We start from the raw sequence: 23,322 nt of genomic DNA on the forward strand, positions 1-23,322 counted from the left end.
GTGAAGTCAAGTGGGTCTTAGAAAGCATCACTACGGACAAAGCTAGTGGAGGTGATGGAATTCCAGTTGAGCTACTTCAAATTCTGAAAGATGATGCTGTGAAAGTGCTGCACTTAATATGCCAGCAAATTTGGAAAACTCAGCAGTGGCCACAGGACTGGAAAAGGTCAGTTTTCATTAAATCCCAAAGAAAGGCAATGCCAAAAAAGAATGCTCAAACTACCGCACAACTGCACTCATCTCACATGCTAGTAAAGTAACGCTCAAAATTCTCCAAGCCAGGCTTCAGCAATAGGTGCACCATGAACTTCCAAATGTTCAAGCTGGTTTTAGAAAAGGCAGAGGAACCAGAGATCAAATTGCCAACATCTGCTGGATCATCAAAAAAGCAAGAGAGTTCCAGAAAAACACCTATTTCTGCTTTATTGACTATGCCAAAGCCTTTGACTGTGTGCTATGCTATGCTATACTAAGTAACTTCAGTCGTGTCCGACTCTGTGCGACCCCATAGACAGCAGCCCACTAGGCTTCCCCGTCCCTGGGATTCTCCAGGCAAGAACACTGGAGTGGGTTGCCATTTCCTTCTCCAATGCATGAAAGTGAAAAGTAAAAGTGAAGTTGTGTCCGACCCTCAGCGACCCCATGGACTGCAGCCTTCCAGGCTCCTCCATCCATGGGATTTTCCAGGCAAGAGTACTGGAGTTGGGTGACAGTGTAGATCACAGCAAACTGTGGAAAATTCTGAAAGAGATGGGAATAGTAGAGCACCTGACCTGCCTCTTGAGAAATCTGTATGCAGGTCAGGAAGCAACAGATAGAACTGGACATGGAACAACAGACTGGTTCCAAACAGGAAAAGGAGTATGTCAAGGCTGTATATTGTCACCCTACTTATTTAACCTATATGTAGAATACATCATTTGAAATGCTGGGCTGGATGAAGTACAAGCTGGAATCAAGAGTGCCAGGAGAAATAGCAATAACCTCAGATATGCAGGTGACACCACCCTTATAGCATAAAGTGAAGAAGAACTAAAGAGCCTCTTGATGTAAATGAAAGAGGAGACTGAAAAAGTTGGCTTAAAGCTCAACATTCAGAAAACTAAGATCATGGCTTCCAGCCCTATCACTTCATGGCAAATAGATGTGGAAACAGTGGCTGACTTTATTTTTCTGGGCTCCAAAATCACTGCAGATGGTGTAGGCATGAAATTAAAAGATGCTTACTCCTTGGAAGGAAAGTTATGAGCAACCTAGACAGCATATTCAAAAGCAGAGACATTACCTTGCCAACAAAGGTCCATCTAGTCAAGTCTATGGTTTTCCAGTGGTCAGGTATGGATGTGAGAGTTGGACTACAAAGAAAGCTGAGCACCGAAGAATTGATGCTTTTGAACTGTGGTGTTGGAGAAGACTCTTGAGAGTCCCTTGGACTGCAAGGAGATCCAACCAGTCCATTCTAAAGGAGATCAGTCCTGGGTATTCATTGGAAGGACTGATGCTGAAGCTGAAACTCCAAAACTTTGGCCACCTGATGCGAAGAGCTGACTCACTGGAGAAGACCCTGATGCTGAAAGATTGAGGGCAGGAGGAGAAGGGGACAACAGAAGGTGAGATGTTTGGATGGCATCACTGACTTAATGGACATGGGTTTGGGTGGAGTCCGGGAGTTGGTGATGGACAGGGAGGCCTGGTGTGCTGCGGTTCATGGGGTCGCAGAGTCGGACATGACTGAGTGACTGATCTGAACTGAACTTAAGCATGATGTAAACTATCTTTTGGAAACTGGAACTCTGATGGTTGAGTGGTAACTGAAAAGCTACCACTAAAAAAAAAGCTAAAGTAAACCAAGGACAGGATGGTTAACTGGGAAGAAGGAGGCACACGGAGACAGAGGATCACAGAGAGATTCAAGAGGCAGAGGTTCCAGAAACCTGTAGACTCAGAAAGCTGGTAGAGCTAAATATGGGGATTGGTTGAAAAGCTCATAAAACAAAAGAGATTTGGTACCTCAGATTCCCTCACATACCCCATGCAATCAGGTGACTTTTCTTTCCCAGGTTTGCAGAAAACTGGAAATTTCCTGGAGTGCCTCTGAATTCAAGGACACCAGGTAGGGTGGAGGGATAGACAGGCCCTGTGAAAATACAGATAGCAAGGGAAAGTCCTACATACTAGATGGAAAGATATCCTGTCCTTTCCCATCATTTGGCCCCAAGAAAGTGGCAGCAAGATGGAAAACTGCACATAATAGCTGGAGATTTCCTCGCTTAGCTGACCATTCCAAGAAAAACTGACAGCTGTAGCGCCCTGGGGAATCAGCCGAGCCTCTGCAGACTAACCCTGCAGGGCAGCCTCTTCCTGGCAAAACACTGACTGTCAACGTGGCTTTTCATTACCTGGTGCAGGAACCACCAAACATCTCAACACGTGGGAAGGCTCTGAGGTGAAAGATTCACAGAGAGAATATGAGAGGCAGACAGAATAGAGAAGAGAATGCTTACCAAGAGAGGAAAGTATGAGAGATAAGAATGAAATCAAATTCATAAATGAAAACAGGTGTTATATTTTTTAAGAATTCAGAGAACAGCAGAGACACCAAAAAAATAAGAGGTTCATGAAAGCTGAAATATGATGAAAGGATAAAAACTCAACAGAAAGTTCCAAAGATAGAACTCAGGAACTAAGCTGGACCAAAAGAATATGAGAAGGAAAAGAAGATATTTTTTAAAATTTAAGAATCCAGGTAGACAGAACCTGAGTGAAAATAATTCCAGAAAATGAAGACGGTAAATCCAAACGGAAATATTTCCAGATTGACAGGGTCTATCAGATCTCCTCATAATGAACAAGACAATGGTGGGGTGGGGAATGCTCCCACAAGCTTCCATTACCATGACATTTCATAATCGTAGAGCTTTTTAAATTCCTAAAAGCTTAGGAAAAAAATTTAGGAAAGCCTAAATTCCAGAGAGAATATAAACAGGCAAAATACAACAGGAATGTCAGGAATCAGAATGCCTTCAAATTTCTCAAAATCATAATAAATTAGTATCTTCAAAATTTTTAAAGGAAAGTATTTTCTACCTAGAACTATTTACAGCCAGATAAACAGTCATTCAAGTACACAGGAAAAATAAAGCCATTTCAGGTGTGAAAGATTTCAAAATCTGACTTCCCATGCATCCATTCTTTGGAGGACTTCACTTTTCCAAAATAAGGGCATATACCAAGAAAGAAGAAATAGGATCTAAAAGCAGGAGATTCAACAGAGAAGAGAATTAAAGGAAATTCCTGGGATGACAGTGGAAGAATGTTCCAGGTTCACAGTTTTGCAGCAGACTTAGAGAATAACCTATACAGAGAGGAGCTGAAAGACTTCAGAGAGGCAAGGTTATAAAGAGGAAATAATAAGAGGGAGAAAGGAAAGAGAAAGAGCAAAGTAAGCAGGGAAAGAGAAAGAGGAAAAGAAGGAAGGAAGGAGACTGACCGAATATCTGAAACCTCTAAGCATAATGAAAGGAAGCATGCCATGTTAGACTTTGTAAATGAATTAAGATTGATGCAAAAAAAGTGAAAAGGAAGAGAAAACAAGACAGGGAGAAAGGGAGGGCCTTAAAAAAATGAATAAATGAATGAATGATGAACTCTAAGGAAAACAAAAAGAACAAGAATGAAAATGTAATCACAGGTCATCACATCCCTTGACTGTGAATAAAAATAAATTGTTCTTAATACCAAATTTAACTAAAAATGGTGATATAGTTAAATTAAGATAATAAGAAGAAAAACATTAGTATGTCTGAGACGAGGAGACATACTAATACCATGATGGAAAAAAAAAAAGAACCGTTCCAGACTGCTGACAACCATCTAAGAGACAACCACCACGCAACACATGATCTTAGGCTGGATTCTGTACCAAAGGAGGAGAACCTTTGAGAACCTTTGTTTTTTTTCTCTCTAAGAGATATCTTTGGTACAACTGGAAAATTTTGAAAGGGTCTGCGGATTAGAATATATTAATAGTATTATGTCAATGTTAATTTCCTGATTAAGATACTTACACTGTAATTATGTAGGAGAGTGTCCTTGTTTTCAAAAATACACAGAGATTTAATTATGAGAAATATGTTTCCAATTTACTCAATTTACAGAGAGGCAGAAAGCAAATGTTGTGAAATGGTAAATAACCAGCAGACCTAGATTCTTTGTGGCATTCTTGCAAGACTTCAAGTCTGAAATTATTTCAAAATTTAAAAATATATTCATAGTTTTCAAAAGTCAAATTATTCAACAAGGCTTAAAATAAAATGAAACAAATTAAAAATAATGCAGCATCCCATGTTCTGGTATTAGTATTATCAGTTCATACTCCTTAGAAGTAAATTCAGAACTCTTAGCTATATTTGTTTCTTGTTACATTCTTTACTTCAAAATAACACATATACTCTTTTCCTAATTTTTCAATTTTGATATTATCAGTAGATTTCCTACTAAGGAGGATAAAGAGTATTTATTTAGCCAATTAATTATAAGTATAGTATAACCTATTTTACTCAATGGGTTATAATTCATTAATATAATTCATTTTGATGTTCTAAGTGTCCAAAACTTGCCTAGTAGGAGTCCCTTAAAACTGGCATCTGTATGTTTTTGATGTCTTCATTACCCCGTGAGCACTTTATTTTCAGGCATATCAAAGATATTTCAGATTTACCTTATACTTATTTTCCCTGCCCCCAGTCATGGAATCAGACATTTATCCAAAGAGCTCTGGTTCCTTTAAGAGAAGACTGGTATTTATAATATAAGATATAAATGCTAGAAAATATATGCATGTTAGGCATGATTTAGACCTAGGAATAGAAAACAAATCACAGTTGGGTTGATCAGACAAAAAACATGGAGATAAATGTCTTACAACAAAAGTTCAGTGAGATAAATTACAGTATATCCCTATGACAGAATACAATAAAGTCTATCCATATAATAGAATACAGTAAAGTGATTAATGTATTAGAAGAATATATAGAAACTTGGGAAAAGGTTCATAGTGTGTTACTAAGAGAAAACAGCAGCTTATAAAATTTGTATTTAACTAGATTCTAATGCATGTATGTGTGTTTGTGTGTTTATGACAGAGGGGGTCCAGAGGGTATGAGAGAAAAAGTAACAAAGAGCGACTCATAATATGCATGTGCTCATGAACTTGGAAGTTATACCAAAAAGTTAACAGAAGTTATTTCAAGTGTCAGGATTCCTCTTGAGTTTAATATATTCCTGTCTGAGTTTCTGTGTTTACAAATATTCTAAAATAAATGCGTATTATTTTGTAGAAAGATTTTTAATTGTTTAGAGTCAACACTGTATCTAATGTGTTCATAAACAGTAAGAACCATTGTAATAAGTTAAAAGAGTATCTAGGGCCATTTTGGCAGAAGACCTTGGATTACACATTTGATTGCTTGATTTTTTTTCTGAACTCATCAAAGTTGTATAGTTCAAAAGGAAATTTAAAAATATGCCCAGAATCACAAGAAAATGGGATTGTCAAAATTATGGGATGCTAACACAATGGAATTCTAAGCAGTTATTACAACAGAATTTAGAGGTTCCGAATGAACATGCAATCAGCAAGTACAAAAATCTCTCTCAATGTTCATTTCATATAAATAATAGTTTTCTAAGCTGACAAATTTTAATCTGATGGGCAAATGTGCGTTAAATTTCACTGACAGTGCATGCAACCACGTGCTCTGGCATTCTTTGTAGTCACCCTTTTGACTTACCACAACCCACTTCTTTTACCTACTACATAATTTAGCATTCTATTTCTTCTGCTTAAAATGCATCCTTTTGTAGAGTGGGAAAGATCTGCATGAATTTACAAAAGCTCACAATTCCAATGAGTGTAGTGTGGTGTCATAAAAATATGCTTCAATATCTAGCAAAGGAAGAAAATTACAGGCTGAAATTTAGCAACCTCCAAGATTTCAGTAGAAAGATTTAAATTACTATGAATCACTCAGAAACATTCTTAAAACCTCAATAAAACTGACTATTCAAAGAGTTTTATATTCACTTCAAAGAAAAAGGAAAAGAAAATACACTGAGGATACTTAAAAGATTTACATTTGGACATGAATAAGTGAAGAAAATAAGTGTTTGAGATCCAAAGAAGTAATTAACCAAAAAGAACTCCATTTAACCTTTTGTGGTTGATGCTTTTCAGGAGAAATGGATCGTTAAAATTTGTTCTTTCCAAAGGTCTCACCTCCACGATAATGCATGCCTCTTTCTCCCCTAGTTCTCTCTCTTCCTTCCCCTGCCCTCAACTTCATTTATACATTTGTTCATTCTTTGTATTTGGTTATATGTCCATTATCTTATGATATTTCAGACAGTGAAAATACATCTTTTCATTTTTTTTTCCTTTCAAGAGATTAAAGCAGAGGGGAAATTATTTGCATGCTTAAACTTCTTAAATAACACTGAATACTTATAGCGAGCATAGTGAACACACAAACACACACTGAGGCATACACCAAAACACCTAAGGATGGTTAGCCTGAATATGCATAATAGAGAAGTAAGTCACATTGTTGCAGGAAGTCATTGCCTTTTTTCTCTCTCTTTTATGATAGGTCCCCCCCTCCTTTGGAGGATAACTGCTTTACAGTATCATGTTGGTCTCTGCCATACATCAACATGAAATCAGCCCCAGGTACACTTATATGCCCTCCCTCCTGAATTGCCCTCCCACCACCCACCTCTCCAGGTTGTCACAGAGCTCAAAAAATGGGTGGAAGACCTAAACAGACAATTCTCTAAAGAAGACATACACATGGCCAACAAACACATGAAAAGATGCTCAACATCACTCATAATTAGAGAAATGCAAACAAAAACTACAATGAGGTATCACCTCACATCAGTCAGAATGGCCATCATTAAAAAAATCTACAAACGGATGCAGAGAAAAGGGAACCCTCTTGTACCATTGGTGGGAATGTAAATTGATACAGCTGCTCTGGAGAAGAGTATGGAGATTCCTTAAAAAACTGAAAGAGAATTACCATATGACCCAAAAATCTCACTAATGGGCATATGCCCTGAGAAAACCATAATTCAAACAGACACATGCACCCCAATATTCGTTGCAGCACTGTTTACAATAGCTAAGATATGGAAACAACCAAGATGGCACTGTCTTTTATTCTTATTCCAAATTAGCACATTCACTATAAGAAAAACCATGTAGATGACTTTCCTAAAATAAATGGACATTAACACTGTGCTAGCCTGGAATATCCCATGGACGGAGGAGCCTGGTAGGCCGCAGTCCATGGGGTCTCTAGGAGTCAGACACGACTGAGCGACTCCACTTTCACTTTTCACTTTCATGCATTGGAGAAGGAAATGGCAACCCACTCCAGTGTTCTTGCCTGGAGAATCCCAGGGACAGGGGAGTCTTGTGGGCTGCTGTCTATGGGGTCGCACAGAGTTGGACACAACTGAAGTGACTTAGCAGCAGCAGCAGCATGCTGCAATTTATTGACAAACTCACTTATGAAATAAGGGTAAGTTTTCCTTGTTGTTACTTTTGTTTTATTGTAAGTATCTGCTGTGGGTTGAACCATGTCCTCCCAAAATTGATATGTTGAACTCCGAACCCTGCCACCTCAAAATGTGACCTTATTTGGGGATAGGAGCTTCACAAAGGAAATCAAGTTAAAATGAGGTCACTGAAGTGGGTGCTAACGCAATATGACTGGGATCTTTACAAAAAGGGGGGAATTTGGACAAAGACATGCATGTTATGAGACACAGGGAGAAGACAGCCATCTACCAGCCAAGCGGAAAGGCAGGGAAGAGATCCTTCCCTCACACATTCAGAAGGAACCAACCCTGCTGACACCTTCATTTCAGACTTCTAGCTTCCAGAACTGTGAGAAAATTAATTTATTTCAGACACTTAGTCTGTGGTACTTCACCATGGCAGCCCTAGCAAATGAGCACTTCTGTATACAGAATGGCACAGAATAAATGTGTAGAGAAGAAAGTAAGGGTAGAAAGGAAGGAAGGAATTATAATTAAAACATTTCATCTTTGATCCATTCATTTTTTTAACCAGTTAACAATCAACTTCAATAATTTCTGAAAAATGCTTTTGCCTCCCTCCTTTAATGCTATTTGATGGTTCCAAAGTTCTACTACTGAAGTAAATAAAATACACAACTGAAATTTAAAACAAACAACGGCCTGCCAATATTTGGGTGCTCAGGAGATAAACTCCATAAGAAACAGGTTGAAAGGTGAGATATGACCTCTCTGAGAGGTGTCCTTCCTTAATATCCCTCCCTAAGATTCGACTCCAGAACATCTCATAAATATAACATGAATTACTCTGATAATACTAAATTGCATCCACCATCTGTGCACAAACAGCTATTTTCTTTTTACAAGCAGAGGGGGGAAAAAATCAATGTGAGAAGTGTGATAAATCAGAATACTGGCATGAAAAGGCCATGCAAATAAAATTGCTGATGTACGAGAAACACGTACACCAAGAGACATCTGGTAAAATGCAACTTACCATGGAAGGAGTTTGAGAAACCATGTTGTTATGAGGGACACTCATCTTGATGGGCCTAAATTTAGACTTACCAGCTGTGTTTTGGTTTACAACTCCTTCCAATCTGCCTGCTTATAATAATAATAAAAATTAGAAAGGCCTTCTGTGGAACACTGCTGAAAATGTGATTGGGGGAAAAGCCAGCCTGTGTCGGGTTCTATAAAGGGGCATACAACACTCAATAATCTTGTTTGACATAATTTCCAGTGTAATGCAGTATATATACTCTTGTATGCATATACCATAATTTATTTATCCTTTTTTTTTTTCTATTTTCTAACAGTGTTGCCTTGAATATACTTGGGCTTTTTCAGGGTTTTTGCACTATAAAGTTAGAGACTAACCATAGAAATGTCACAAATAATTTTATTTGATAAAATTTTCCTCTCTGGACAAAAAGAAAAGTGGTAAAAGAAAAAGGTTAGGCAGTCAAGGTGTTGGTCACTCAGCTGTGTCCGACTCTTTGTGACGGCACAGACTGTAGCCCCCCAGGCTCCTCTGCCCAAAGGATTCTTCAAGCAAGAAAACTGGAATGGGATGCCATTTCCTCTCCAGGTCTTCCGGGGATCTTCCTGACCCAGGGCTCAAACCTCAGTCTCCTGTATTGTAGGCAGATTCTTTACTCAAGTTTAGACATACACTAGCCATGTGAACCTGGTCAAGTCATGTTACTTTTCTGAGATTCAGTTTTCTCCTTTGTAACCTCAGAGACGTCATATCTCTCCTTGGATTTCAGATGATTAAGAAGAGGATAAAAAGAGACAAATAAATGTGATGTATATAGACACTGTCTGCCTGAAGGCTTTATGTGAATTATGCAAACATTACCATGACCCTGTAGAATATGTTCTATTTCTTCCCCTTTTTTAAACTAGGTAACAATACTACTGAGTAGCTGCTACTTTACCTTTTGTTTTCAAATGAAGAACCAGGTTAAATCACTTGTTCAAACTCTAACTGCTATTTTAATAAGTAGAGGAGACAGCATTTGACCACCACCTAACTGCCAGTAGGCTGATCTTAAGGGAGATCAACCCTGAATATTCACTGGAAGGACCGATGCTGATGCTAAAGCTGAAGCTCCAGTATTTTGGTTATCTGAATTTCTGCTTTATTGACTATGCCAAAGCCTTTGACTGTGTGGATCACAGCAAACTGTGGAAAATTCTGAAAGGGATGGGAATACCAGACCACCTGACCTGCCTCTTGAGAAACCTATATGCAGGTCAGGAAGCAACAGTTAGAACTGGACATGGAACAACAGACTGGTTCCAAATAGGAAAAGGAGTACGTCAAGGCTGTATATTGTCACCCTGCTTATTTAACTTCTATGCAGAGTACATCATGAGAAATGCTGGGCTGGAAGAAGCACAAGCTGGAATGAAGATTGCCGGGAGAAATATCAATAACCTCAGATATGCAGATGACACCTCCCTAAGGCAGAAAGTGAAGAGGAACTAAAAGAGCCTCTTGATGAAGGTGAAAGAGGACAGTGAAAAAGTTGGCTTAAAGCTCAACATTCAGAAAACGAAGATCATGGCATCTGGTCCCATCACTTCATGGGAAATAGATGGGGAAACAGTGGAAACCGTGTCAGACTTTATTTTGGGGGGCCCCAAAATCACTGCAGATGGTGATTGCAGCCATGAAATTAAAAGACGCTTGCTTACTCCTTGGAAGGAAAGTTATGACCAACCTAGATAGCATATTGAAAAGCAGAGACATTACTTTGCCAGCAAAGGTCTGTCTAGTCAAGGCTATGGTTTTTCCCATGGTCATGTATGGATGTGAGAGTTGGACTGTGAAGAAAGCTGAGTGCCAAAGAATTGATGCTTTTGAACTGTGGTGTTGGAGAAGACTCTTGAGAGTCCCTTGGACTGCAAGGAGATCCAACCAGTCCATTCTAAAGGAGATCAGTCCTGGGTGTTCTTTGGAAGGACTGATGCTAAAGCTGAAACTCCAATACTTTGGGCACCTCATGCGAAGAGTTGACTCCTTGGAAAAGACTCTGATGCTGGGAAGGATTGGGGGCAGGAGGAGAAGGGGACGACAGAGGATGAGATGGCTGGATGGCATCACTGACTGAACTGAACTGAACTGATGTGAACAGAGGACTCAGGAAAAGTCTCTGACACTGGTAAAGATTGAGGGCAGAAGGAAAACAGGGCATCAGAGGATAAGATGGCTGGATGGCATCACCAATGCAATGAACATGAACTTGGGCAAACTCAGGGAGATGGTGAAGGACAGGGAGGTCTGGAAAGCTACAGTCCATGGTGTCGTAAAGAGTCGGACACGACTGGGAGACACCAGCAACAACAATAGCCAGTAAGTCATATGTACTGGCATTATCACTGAATTCACTTTTTCAGTTTCCCATGAAATTAAATAGAAATCTAAAACAAGAATACAACAATTTCTATGGTTAAAACATTGTCATGTAGTAGATACAACCTAAGGCACTACAAAAACATTCAGGGCAGCCCAGAATAGATAGATAAATTGTGGTACACGCACACAAGGTTACATATACCACACAGCAATGAAAACCAACCACAGGGACTTCCCTGGTAGTCCAGGGGTTAAGAATCTGCCTTGCAATTCAGGGTACATGGGTTCAGTCCTTGGTTAGCAAACTAAGATCCCATGCACCACAACTAGAGAATCCTTGCTCCACAATGAAAGAACCTATATGATGCAACAAAGATCCCGTTGCCATAACTGAGACCCAATCCAGCCAAATAAATAAAAGAAATCTTTTAAAGAAAATAGGAAATCAACTACAACTTCATATAAGGCCATTGATAAATATAAGCTAAATTATAAGCTAAGTATTAGGGGGGAAACCAAATAAGAGAAGAATTCACACAGGGCAACATCATTTTTTAAAGTCCTAAAACATACAATATCAAAATTCAGAAAAATCTTTAACAGATACTGCTTCAAATACATACACAAATCCCTATAAACTCACTTAAAATTGAAAATACCATAATTCAAAAAGTATTTAATACACCTAACCTCCTGAACATGACAGCTTAACCTAGCCTATCTTAAATATGATCAGAACATTTACATTAGTCTACAGTTGGGCAAAATCATCTAATACAAAGCCAATCTTGATGAAAGTGAAAGAGGAGAGTGAAAAAGTTGGCTTAAAACTCAACATTCAGAAAAGTAAGATCATGGCATCTTGTCCCATCACTTCACAGCAAATATATGGGGAAATAATGGAAACAGTGAGAGACTTTATTTTTTTGAGTTCCAAAATCACTGCAGATGGTGACTGCAGCCATGAAGAAAAGCTATGACCAACCTAGACAGCATATTAAAAAGCAGAGACATTACTTTGCCAACAAAGGTCTATCTAGTCAAAGCTATGGTTTTTCCAGCGGTCATGTATGGATGTGAGAGTTGGACTATAAAGAAAGCTGAGCGCCAAAGAACTGATGCTTCTGAACTGTGGTGTTGGAGAAGACTCTTGAGAGTCCCTTGGACTGCAAGGAGATCCAACCAGTCCATCCTAAAGGAGATCAGACCTGGGTGTTCATTGGAAGGACTGATGCTGAAGCTGAAACTCCAATACTTTGGCCACCTGATGCAAAGAACTGAATCATTGGAAAAGACCCATATGCTGGGAAAGATTGAAGCCAGGAAGAGAAGGGGACGACAGAGGATGAGATGGTTGGATGGCATCACCGACTCAATGGACATGAGTTTGAGTAAGCTCTGGAGTTGGTGATGGACAGGGAAGCCTGGTGTGCTATAGTCCATGGGGTATCAAAGAGTCAGACGAGACTGAGCGACTGAACTGAACTGAATCTTACAGTGTTGAGTATCTCATGTACTTTATTGAATGTTGCCTGAAAGAGAAAAACAGAATGGCTGTCCAGGCACAGAATGTTTGTAAGTGTATGGTTGTTTCCACTCGTGATGGTGTGGCTGGCTGGGAGCTGTGGCTCGCTGCTGCTACCCAGCTCCAGGAAAGCTTATCTCCTACTACCCAAGAATAGATCAAAATTCACAGTATGGTTTTTACTGAATGTGTAACACTTTTGCACTGTGAAGTCTAAATATCATACGTCAAACCATTTTGCATTTAGGACCATCACTTTTATGAAAACCAAATGAATGAAAAAAACAAAACCCAAATTATTTTTTCTTTTAAGCAAGAGAAAGAGAGAATCTTGGGAGGACCACACAGAGAATGCAGGTATGCCTCATTTTATCCAGCTTCACTTTACTGTACTTCACAGATACCATGTTTTTCACAAATTGAAGAGTTTTGGCAAGTCTGCACTGAACAAGTCTATAGGTACCATTTTTCCCAACAGCATTTGCTCACTTCATGTCTCTGTGTCACATTTGGGTAATTCTTGCAATACTACTTCCAATGTTTTCATTATTACTATATGTTATGATAATCTGTGATCAGTGATCTCTTATTGTAATCATTTTGGGACACCACAAACCACGTCCATATAAGGTATAAACTTGATAAAAGTTTCCGTTCTAACTGCTCCTCCCACTGGTTGTCCCCCCATTTCTCTCCCTCACCTTGAGCCTCCGTATTCCCTGAGATTCAATATTGAAACAGGTCAAGTAATAATCCTACCATGGGCTTCCCTGATGGCTCAGCAGTAAAGAATCTGCCTACAAGCAAGAAATGTGGGTTCAATCCCACATTCCATCCCAGGGTCAGGAAAATCCCCTGGAGAAGGAAATAGCAATCCAGTCCAGTATTCTTGCCTGGGAAATCCCATGGACGGAGAAGTCGGGAGGGCAACAGTCCATGGGGTCACAAAGAGTCGGACATAACTCAGTGCCAGAAGCCATTAGTCCTTTTCAAGTGAAAGGAAGAGACTCAAGACTCAATTTAAATAAAAAACCAGGAATAATCAAGCTTAGTGAGGAAAGCATGCTGAAAATCAAGATGGGCTGAAAGCTAGGTCTCCTGTGCCAGTTAGCCATGTTGTGAATGCAAAGAAAAAGTTCTTGAAGGAAATTTAAAGTGCTACTTTAGTGAACACATAGATGATAAGAATGTGAAACAGCCTTATTACTGATATGGAGAAAATATTAGCGATCTGGATAGAAGATCCAGACACAACATTCTCTTCAGCCAAAAACTAATCCAGAGCAAGGCCTTAATTCTCTTTAATTCCATGAAGGCTGAAAGAGGTGAGGAAACTGAAGAAGAAAAGTATGAAGTTAGCAGAGGCTGGTTTATGAGCTTTAAGAAAAGAAGCCATCTCCATAACATAAAAATACAGGGTGAAGCAGCAACTTGCTAAAGTAGAAGCTGCAGCAAACTACCCAGAAGACCTAGCTAAGTTCATTAATGAAGGTGGCAACACTAAACAACGGATTTTCAATGAAGATGAAACAGTCTTCTATTGGAAGAAGATGCCATCTAAGACTTTCATAGCTAGAGCAGATAAGTCAATGTCTGGCTTTAAAGTGCTTCTTAGCGGCTAATGCTGGTGGTAACTTTAAGTTGGGGGTCAGTGCTTGTCTACTATTCTGAATAGCTTAGGGCCCTTAAGAATGATGCTAAATTGATTCTGTCTATGCTCCAGTGTTCTTGCCTTGAGAATCCCAGGGACGGGGGAGCCTGGTGGGCTGCTGTCTATGGGGTCGCACAGAGTCGGACACGACTGAAGCGACGCAGCAGCAGCAGCATGCTCTATAAAAGAGGTTTTTCCCAGTAGTTCAGTGGTAAAGAATCTGCCTGCAATGCAAGAGACAAACAGGAGACAAGGGTTTAATTCCTGGGTCAGGAAGAGCCCCTGGAGGAGGGCATGGCAACCCACTGCAATACTCTTGCAATACTCTTGCCTGGAGAATCCCATGAGCAGAAGAGCCTGGTGGGTTACATACAGTCCATGGGGTTGCAAAGAGTCACAACTGAAGCAACTGAGTATGCACACGCTCTATAAACGGAACCACAAAGCCTAAATGAGAGCCAATCTGTTTACAACATGGTTTACTGAATATTGTAAGCCCACTGTTGAGACCTATGGCTCAGAAAAAAAAGTTCTTTTCAAAATATTACTGCTCATTGACAATGCACCTGGACACCCAAGAGCTCTGATGAAGATGTTTAAGGAGATTAATGTTTTCATTCTTACCAATACATCCATTCTTCATGTCCTAGATTAAAGACTTCCAAGACTTTTCAGACTTATTACTGAAGTACGTTACTGAAGCACATGTACTGAAGTACATTCAGTACTGAAGCCTACATTTCACAAGGCGATAACTGCCATAGATAGGGATTTCTCTGATGGATCTGGGCAAAGGAAAGTGAAAGCCTTCTGGAACAATTTCACCATTCTAGATGCCACTAGGAACATCTGTGATTCATGAGAAGAGGTGACAACATAAACATTCACAGAATTTGGAAAAAGTTAATTCCAACCCTCATGGATGACTTTGAGAGGTTTAAGACTTCAGTGGAGGAAATAATTGAAAATGTGGTATATACAGATATAAAACTGGAATTAGAAATGGAGCCTGAAGATGTAACTGAATTGCTACAATGCCATGATAAAACATGAGTAGATGAGAAGTTGTTTCTTATGGATAAGCAAAGAAGTGGTTTCCTGAGATGGAATCTACTCCTGGTGAAAATGCTGTAAAGATTGTTGAAATGACAACAAAGGATTTAGACTACTACATAAATCAATACACTTAGTGATAAACCAGAGGCAGGGTTTGAAAGGACTGACTCCAGCATTGAAAGAAGTTCTTCTATGGGTAAAATGCTACCAAACAGGATTGCATGCTACAGAGAAATCATTTATGAAAGGAAGAGTCAATTGATGTGGCAAACCTCATTCTGTTGTCTATTTTAAGAAATTGCCAGTCACCCCAACTGTCAGCAACCACTACTCTGATCAGTAAGCAGCCACCAAAACTGAGGCAGGCCCCTTAAGCAGTAAAAGGATTATGGTTCATTGAAAACTTAGATTATGGTTAACATAATTTTTAACAATAAAGTATTTTTAAATTAAGGTATGTATATTTTTTGCACACGTAACTGACTGCAGCATAAACATAAGTGTCATATGCACTGAAAAAAACGAAAACTGGGTGACTCATTTCATTGCAATATTGGCTTTATTGTGATGGTCTGAAATGGAACCTGCAATATCTCTGAGGCATATTTGTACCAAAATTTGAGGTTACGCTTTATTTCCTAAGCTAGTGGTGGATGCAATATTATTATTGAATTACTGCTACTGCTAAGTCACTTCAGTCGTGTCCGACTCTGTGCGACCCCATAGACGGCAGCCCACCAGGCTCCCCCGTCCCTGGGATTCTCCAGGCAAGAACACTGGAGTGGGTTGCCATTTCCTTCTCCAATGCATGAAAGTGAAAAGTGAAAGTGAAATCGCTCAGTCGTGTCTGACTCGTAGCGACCCCATGAACTGCAGCCCACCAGGCTCCACCATCCATGGAATTTTCCAGGCAAGAGTACTGGAGTTGGGTGCCATTGCCTTCTCCGTATTGTATTACTAAGAGTCTGCAAATATTTTCCATAAAGGGCCAGATAGTAAATTTGGGTCTTACAGGCCACCTGGTCTCTGTTATAATTACTTACCTTGGGCACTACACTGTGAAAGTAGTCACAATCAATGGGTGTGGTTACATGCCAGTAACCTTTATTTGCGAACAAAATGCCGACTGGATTTGGCCACACAGGCTGTTTGCCCCTGTAGATATTATATAGTTATAGATATTATATAAATAGTTATATTACCTATAGTGATGGATGTACTATGGATACATATGTATATATATATTCTTTTGTATACATGAAAATATTCTATATTAAAAATAATTTTTAAAGTTTTAGAAAAGGCAGTTCAAGTAGGATAAGGATATATTCTTGATTATTGAAAACAGTCCACTAATTTTCTTTCCACAATTTTCTCATCAAACTTAAAAATTAAATCCTCTTCACTTTTGGTACATATATGCTAAGTCGCTTCAGTCATGTTTGACTCTTTGAGACCCCATGGACTGTAGACTGCCAGGCTCCTCTATCCATGGAATTCTCCAGGCAAGAATACTGGAATGGGTTGCCATTGTCTACCCCAAAGGGTCTTCCCAACCCAGGGATCATATCTGTGTCTTTGGCGTTTCCTGCATTGGTAGGCAGATTTTTTACCACTGCGCCACCTGTGAAGCCCACTGCAGAGTGGATACCCCAAAAAATTTTAGTAAGATTTTTTTCTTGAAAACAGCCATACAACCCAGGGATTGAACCCACATCTCTTAGGTCTCCTGCATTTGCAAACAGGTTCTTTACCACTAGCACCACCTGGGAAGCCCTTTGGTTGGTACACAGAAGTCAAAATAAGTTTCAGATTTTTAGCATCTGCATAACTTTTAGGGATTTTTTCTTAACACTTGGATATGTATAAAAATATACTCACAAAATAATATTTTTTATCACCTCAGTAATGATTACTACATATGAAACAAGGACAAGTAAAAAAGAAAGAAAAAAATAAGTAAAACATGAAGACTGAAAGACTGTTGAGAATCTGCTACTGTGTCCTTCAAATCATAGATGCATTTATATGTATGGCTTCGAGATATGTCACATCATTCCATGTAAGAGACATTTAAAGCCATAAATGTTAAATCCATAAATGATAACGGTCTACTAAATTTGTTTTAAAATAAGTCTGTGGTAATGGATATATATATGAAACATAGTATCAGCCAACTATTGCTACTACTAATCTACTATTGTTCTACTATTGTAGATTCCTGTGATGACTAACTGGAAGCAGAGCAAGCCAATAAAAAGCAATTATACTAATCAGAACTCCCAAAGAGGTTGAAAATATGTCCCATGGGGAGATAACACTGCACACCCAACTCAGGGATATAATAAAAAATGATTCCCAAGAAGTACACTAGTTGGCTAAAATGGATTTTGTGTGCTCAGTTGCTTCAGTCGCATATGACTCTGTGCAACCCCATGGACTGTAGATCTCCAGGCTCCTCTGTCCATGGGATTCTCCAGGCAAGAATACTGGAGTGGGTTGCCATGCCCTCCTCCAGGAGATCTTCCCTACCCAGGGATCGAACCTGAGTCTCCAAGGTCTCCTGTATTGGCTGGCAGGTTCTTTACCACTAGTGCCACCTGGCAAGCCCAGTTTGTAGTATAGGGATAATCACTTATTTCTTAACTGGAAGAGCCAAGATTCGGCTGCCACTACCCATATGCACACACAAAAAGCACCTAGCATAGCAGTTTTATTTCATTTAACAAAGGTTCATTGAATGTCAACAATGTGTTAAGTGCTGGGCTGGGGATTCTATAGTGGTCAAGACTGGCTGCCATGATGCCTTCTCTCATGAAGCTTACACTGTAATTAGCAGGGAGGGTAACAGATAATAAACAAATAAAACTACAGAAAAATAAGATAAGTCCAGATACAAAGAAAGAGAGTAAATTCTGGAGAAAGTAGAGTGATTTGCTGGAGTGTTTAAGGCAAGGAGCGAGAGGAATGCTTTTGAGAGAGCTATCAGGGAAGGTGTCTTTAAGGAAGTGAAGTGAGAAGGAGTCAGCCATGAAAGACACTGAGGAAAGTGGATTCCGGTCCAGGAAACCAATAATGCCTATGACAGGAAAGCACTTAGGATGCTGAGGGACCAGAAAGGAGGCAAACAGGTAGAACAGAGGCTTTGATGAAGGTATAACGAACAAAACTTATACTGACATTTACTGTGGCAGAATTTGAAGTATTCACATTTTCATCTGATAGGTCTTGAAAAAAAGGGAATGGAGAACTCCACGATAAATGAACGCTGCACCTGAAATCCAAAGTAAGGCGCCAGTTGCACAGCTAGAGGTTGTTAAGGATCTGTATGATCTTCCTCAGATTATTCATGAGCATTAACTAATTGCAGGTTATTAATCATGACTAATGTCTTTCCATTCATCTCAATTATGGTTGAGTAATTTCTTATCTAGTGGAAAATTGTCTTGCTTGTATTTAATACGCTATAGAAAAAAATTAGCTTTCCTTATTTAGAAAGGTTCAACACGCCATTTACACAGAATCCTGTGTAAATCCACAAAACCTTTGTGGAGATGGCATGATTGCTCCCAATGATCTCTTGTCTTTCTGTGAAAGGGATATATCTCCTGGTCAATTGCCAGGTAACTTTCAGTGCCTCCTTATGAAAGCAAAATTGTTCCCCATCCCAATGAATCTGACTAGTGCCTTGCTGTGGATGGTGTCATGTGTCTGGACAGAAGATCTGAAAGCCACTGCCTGCTTCCACCAGTCCTCGTATTCTTTTCCCTCTGCCACAGGAATGACTTGACCTAATTAGCATCACTTCTTCAGTCTTTATCCGCAGATGAAGTAGACCCAAAGTCTGGACCAGACTCACAGTCAGACACAGTTGACATATACACGAGGAAGAAAGAAGTCTTTACTGCAGATAAGCCACTAAGAACTTGAGGCTGTTTGTACTAGAGCATTATCTAGTGGAACCTGACCAAAAATACCATTCAACCTTCATTCAGGTTAAATACAGATGTATTCAAGAACATATGTATTATGTATGTATGCACACAGATGCACACACTTAACCTTCTCAGCATTAATATGAGAGAATGAATGAGGGACTTTTTTCCCCCAATTTTGAAAACCCATATACCAAGAGTTTACCTTTTGTTTTTGGTCACACATAATAAGGTTTCCATTTTAATTTTAAACAGGATTTCTATTCCTAATGTTTCATTTTAAATGAACAAGCTCTGATTCTCATTTTAGAATAAAATTTTTATTTCTTATAGCAAAAATATTTAAATGATTAAAAAAATAAAATATTATGCTAAATAAAAGAAACCAGACACACACAAAAATGTATGATTCTTTTTATGTGAAATGCCCTAAAAAGGCAAATTTATAGAGACATAAAATAGGAGATTAGTAGTTGTCTATGGCTGGGAGTAAAAATGGGTACTAACTGAAAATGGAATGACAGATTTTGGGTAGAAGATGAAAATGTTCTAAAACTAGTTGACAGTGATGGTTGTACAACTCAGTAAATTTACTTTAAAAAAAAAAATCATTTACCCAAAATGGATGAATTTTGTGGTATATAATTATATCTCAATAAAGTTAGTTAAAAATAATTTTCAAAGGGTATGTCATACCAAAGAATTTCTCAAGGTCAAAAAAAATCATTTCAGTATCAGTTTTAAAAACTGCCAATTTAACCTTCTGTTCTATTTTATCATAGGTGTGTTTTACTGATTTTTATATCAGTATTTGCTAATAATTTTGGTTGTCTGACATCCTTTTTTATTAATACTACAAGTAACACTGCATTATCCAGGGTGATTAGATATATGTAGAGTCAGAGTTAATCAAATATTCTGTTTAAAACAGACAAAACCGTTCCCGCCTATAAATTTTTATTTGTTCATTGAGACAAATTTAAAGTATCTTCTTAAAGTAACTGTAAATGTTTAACTTTTAGTCTAATATCCTCTTTGAAAAGTGTGTGATACAGTTTTAAAATGCATAAAAAAATAAATTTTGAACACTACAACTACATAACTGTTCAATCTGTGTTTCATTTTGATCACACTAGCCACTTGTAAAAACTAGCAGGCTATCAGGGTTACACTAGAACATCCTATCAGAACCTCCAAACTGCAAAAATAAAACACCACCTTCAAAACTCAATGGAATAAAGTATATTAAATTCAAATCTGGTCTCCTAATATTATTTTCCTGAAATACCTGTAATAATTTTCCCCAGTGCCACTGACCAATAAACAAAATATTGTTATCTGCACAAAAGAACTATATAGTTCTTCTCCCTAAAGGTTCTCATGGATTTTATTTTCTTTTAGCTACACAACATTCAATCATATTTCCAAATATAAAACTGGGTATAGATTCTGCTGTTTCCCTGGTTGCTCAGCGATAAAGAATTTACCTGCAATGCAAAGGATGCAGGTTCAATCCCTGAGTCGGGAAGATCACCTGGAGAAAAAAATGGTAACCTATGTTAACTCTTGCCTGGAGAAGCCTGGCAGGCTACAGTCCATGGAGTTGCAAAAGAGTTGGACATGACTTAGCAACTCAACAACATAGATACTACTAGAGCCTGTCCTTTTCTGCATCTGCATTTCCAGCCTTCAAATCAATTCTGTGAGCTACTATTTCATTCTTCCTGCCAGAGTTGATTTCCATTGCTTGCAACTAAGCCCCCTGATTGAGACAGGTGTTATTGGCTTAACAGGATTTATTTTCCCAAATAAAAGGTTTCTAAATGATTTCTTTGGGTTTTTAAATTCTTTGTGTTTATCTCTCGTAATGAAATCTAAATAGGAGATTTTGTTAGGACTGATGCTCAACACAGCTCTGTGTCATCCATCAATAACATTTACTCACCATTTATCAAGACAAATTTATTTTAAATTCTATTTGGTCTAGTAACCTGACTGGAAAGACCAATACAATACAAACCAAATTTACTGAAAACAGATCAGTGGCAAATTATTGTGATAACTGTGTCTGTATGTATGAAAAAAATGCACAAGCCATATAATTCATTAATGTATTTATTCCATTAATATTTAGAGTTCCTACTCTTCTACCTTCAAGGAGTTTAATTTATTGGAGCTAGACAGACAATCAAGATTTTAGAGAAGAGAAATAAAAATACCTCTTTATAAGGCAAAACATATTAGGTATTATGAGATTCAAAACACTATTATGGGAAGCCCAGAATGGGAAGAAATTAATTCTAGCTGGAGAATGAAAATGTCCTTAGGAAAGAGGTCGCTTTACAATGGGCCATAAATAACAGAAAGGATTTTGGTTTGTTGAGACCCAACAGTAAATTGTAAGGTGCAAGAAAATCACCAAGGAATCCTGTTAAAATACTGATTCTGATTCATTTGGTCTGGAGTGGGTTCTGAAACTGCAATTCTAACAAGCTCCCAGGTGATCCAACAGACTCATGCAACATATTTTGAGTGCTAAGGTGAGAGACAGAAAGGTAGGTGGGTGAGGGAAGAGGCAAGGAAAGCCAGGGTTGTAGCCTAAGCACCAAGAGCCTGGATGACATAATGTGACAATATATTCAGTATGTTCAGAGCTGTGTGTTCTGTAAACATCAGTTCTCTGTGAGGATGTAGGTCAGCCTACAGGCAAAAAACATCAGAAGAATGAAGGTTTTTTGAGGTATATTATGGTTCTCAAAGGCAACTTAGGGTTGGAACAATGGGAGTAAGAAGAAGGCACTAATTCCAGAGATACCAAGAAGATAAAACCAAATGGGACTTCTCAGATATGTAAAGAACAGAGAGAGTGAGTGAAAGGCATAAATAGAAGGGAAGACATAGCACTGATATTTTATCCTATAGCTAAGAAACTGCCACACCATTAACAGAGAACTAAATGAAAAAGATAACAGCTGTGGGAAGAGAAATATTAGAATTAGGGAATTGTAAAACATAATTTAGTTTGGAAATTAAGCTGCAGTGATTAGCTGAAGGGATGAGTAGGAACACCTATGTGAGGTTTCCTGTTGCTCTCATGGTTAAGTCTGGCAATTTAAAATTCCATTTGTAACAGCCTCTTAATAGTGGAAGGGACTGTGCAACCCGTCCCATGCTCTGAGACAGTTAATCATTCAGTTTGTCCTAGAGCAATTACAGTGACAGGATTTATGGCCTAGCTGAGTATAACTTTTATTCTGGAAACTTCAATTAGAAAACTATTCCATCAACTGACCTGAAACTGATCTCCATATACTTTGACCTAGGTTCTAATTCTGCCCTTCAAAACTATACACATTTAATCCACTGGAAGAACTCTTCATAAAGTTTGTTTAAAAAATCAGCCCAAGTCTTTTGCCAAGCTAAACTACATTTTGTTCTTCCCAGCCTTTCTTCAGAGGCCATGGTTGCCAGAACATATCACCAGTGAAGCGCCTTAGTTTATTCTCCTTCGCGATGGCAAATGTACAGTGAGGCTGTTACCACTGCAGCAGCCCTCCCCACTCCTTGTGCCAGTGAAAGACAGTGCTGTTGATCCAAACTCTCATTCTGCCAAGCCCAGACTGGATCTAAGACTCTCTCGCAAAACAGTATTCCAAACAATCAGGTCACTGGTATCCACAGAAGACATAATATCCCTTTAAAATACAGAAGGTAGAATGGAACTTCAGCTGCATAGACAGTTCAAATTACAGTACAATTAATACTCCATATGACCCTGAAAATATATTATTTGTTCAGAAACTGTGTCATTTGGATATATTATCATTCAGTCACTGCAAACCACTAGGAATGCTTGTACATAAAATGGATCTATACACAATCTACCTAAATTTACCCTGCAAGTTCCTCATTTGTTTTAATTTTACTGTTGACCATATATGCTCACTCATAAGGAGAACTTGAGGATTTTTCATCTTTCTACTTCATTCACCTACTCTTCCTCCTCTGGGAGGAATATAAAAGTACTTAACATATAAGAAGGCTGAGCTGGTAGGCAGTGGAGTGTCCAGAGCGAGGAAGAGAAATGGTCCTGGATCAGCCCTATTTTCCTTTATCAGTTCCTCTTTATTTAACCATCAAAATGCTAAGACTCATGCAGGCAGGATCAAGATGAGGGTCAGAGAAA

General features: G+C 38.7%; 1 protein-coding gene across 7 annotated transcripts in view; it reads right to left on the reverse strand.

Moving 5' to 3' along the window:
- SNX7 (sorting nexin 7) overlaps positions 1-23,322 on the reverse strand; it is a 164,135-nt gene that overhangs the window by 129,695 nt on the left and 11,118 nt on the right. The gene's annotated exons all lie outside the window — the stretch shown is intronic.

This window comes from Bubalus bubalis, chromosome 6, assembly GCF_019923935.1.
Source record: "Bubalus bubalis isolate 160015118507 breed Murrah chromosome 6, NDDB_SH_1, whole genome shotgun sequence".
In the NCBI taxonomy this organism is placed as follows: Eukaryota; Metazoa; Chordata; class Mammalia; order Artiodactyla; family Bovidae; genus Bubalus; species Bubalus bubalis.